The 2,014-nt window shown below is 34.7% G+C and overlaps 1 protein-coding gene across 1 annotated transcript in view; it reads left to right on the forward strand.

Annotated features, from left to right (window-relative positions):
• Positions 1-212: 212 nt before the first annotated feature.
• Positions 213-2,014, forward strand: part of LOC103138773 (NACHT, LRR and PYD domains-containing protein 9-like) — a 12,582-nt gene continuing 10,780 nt past the window's right edge. The window contains exon 1 of the mRNA XM_007553110.2: positions 213-454. The gene's annotated coding sequence lies outside the window, so the exon portion shown is untranslated. The remainder of the gene's footprint in view (positions 455-2,014) is intronic.

Below are 2,014 nucleotides of genomic sequence, written 5' to 3' on the forward strand. Positions count from 1 at the left end.
AGGATGATACAAACAATTTCCAAAGCTTCAGATCTACCATAGAACAGCAAAGAATACCATGAAGAAGTGGAGAAACTTTTGTGCAACACTGTCCAGACTTTTCCCTCCACTATGGATTAAAATCTGTAAATTGGTATGTAAAGGACTATATTCAACCATAACCCTGAAATCTGACGGATTTGGAGCATTTTTCAAAAGAACATTGGGAAAACATTGCCACTACCCACTTCATGAAGAAGACAATGTTGTATTTCAAAAGGCCGTCTGCACTTCAATCAGAAAAACAACTTTGGGAATGTTGTTCAACAACTTTCTTTGCTTTTCCTCCTACCCAGTTTTCTTCCTTCACTAGAGACAAACAAATTCCTGTAAGCAGCTCATCTGTGTCACAAGCTGTTTGGTTCACACCTTGAGTGGAGAGTGTTGTCGTCTTCAACACAAGACTAAAGAAACTGTAAGTTTGCTCTGTTTTAGGTTGTACTTTATCTTTAGAAAACTCTTTTTGTTTGATTCTGTTTTCTGATTCGAGAAAACACTTTCTTCTTATTTTAACATGTATTGATTTGTTTATTCTGAAGAGGAATGCAGAGGATTACTGGAATATAGCCTAACTTAAATAATTGTGGATATTTATTTCTTCATGAAATTGATTAATGTTTCTAATATCCTGAACTCAACCTTTGGTTTCACCATAAAACTCAGAAACAAAAACTTCCTGTTGAAATGGGTTTGATTCTACTTAAGTTATACTTTGGTGGAGTATAAGATAGATGTTTTAGAGGTCTATTACATGGTGTGTTAAAAATATACCAGATATGCTGAAAGTTTATTGATAGTTTTGTATAAGAATAGATCATCATCATTTTAGTTAATGACTGTGAGATAAATAATGAAAGCAGAGTCTTGGAAAACACCGTTGAGAACAGAATGCTGCAGAACCGCATCAACTACAAAACAGGAGGAACAATTTTTCAACTGAAATGTTTCCTTGTTGGCGCTGTCTCTCTAACCACAGGATCTATATGTACGACAAGCCTTGAGTTCTGCTCAAAGCACCAGTAAGCAACTTTATAACCAGGAACTGAATACAGAGATTGTTGGCTGTGATGAATTTTTCATGAAGTTTTGCAAAGTGCCTAAAATCAACTGAAGGTCTGACAATTGTGTCTGGATGATGCTTTGGTGGTAAACACTAATGTTGCAGGTGACCATATACAGTTGAATTTTCTTGTACTGGGTCATAAATTAGTTTAATGTTCCTGGATTTTGGGATGGATTCATTTGGAACAACTTTTAGTCTGACCTGAAGGTATAATTTATTTAATTTTCAGTATATTTTTTGTTGCATAACAAACCTTTAAACAGTGTTATTCTCTGTCTTATGAAATATAACATTTATTTCTAATCAGATTTTTTTGTTCTAATGTTCTAAAAGTTGGTACATGGACATCCAAAATCTAATGAGTAAATTTGAGTTTGATACTTTGAATATGGATTATTTTTCCTTCTATCATCTTAAATGCTCTCAGATGTTGAACTGTTATTGTGGAGCAGGTATACTGTAGTTTGTTCATGCAAGCTGCAGCTCAATGTCTCCATCTAGTGGACTGATATGGTTGATGTACAGCAGTTTCTTCATCTACTTAAACTGCCATTCTTTCACTACACTTGATGTTCTTGAAACAACGTACTTGCTGTTTGCTTTCTTTCTGTTATCTAACATAAATAGAAAATGTTTCCTTGTGAATAGTTGATACATGAACATTAGAAATGCCTGACATCATGTGGACACCACAAAGTTCTGTCCCAACATCAGTCTGACAGTCTGAGATCTGCCTTCTCATAGAAATCAGTGGAAGTGCATCACACTGGAATGTTTTTAGTTGATTGAGTTGTTTTAAATGAAAGTGCATGAAAGGTATGACTTTTCTTGGTCACAGAGACCAAGAAAAATCCATTTGAAACTTTCCCGCCTTTATTGTGAGCTATTCACTGCACAATTGTCTCAATTAAT

This window comes from Poecilia formosa, unplaced genomic scaffold, assembly GCF_000485575.1.
Source record: "Poecilia formosa unplaced genomic scaffold, Poecilia_formosa-5.1.2 Scaffold54, whole genome shotgun sequence".
In the NCBI taxonomy this organism is placed as follows: Eukaryota; Metazoa; Chordata; class Actinopteri; order Cyprinodontiformes; family Poeciliidae; genus Poecilia; species Poecilia formosa.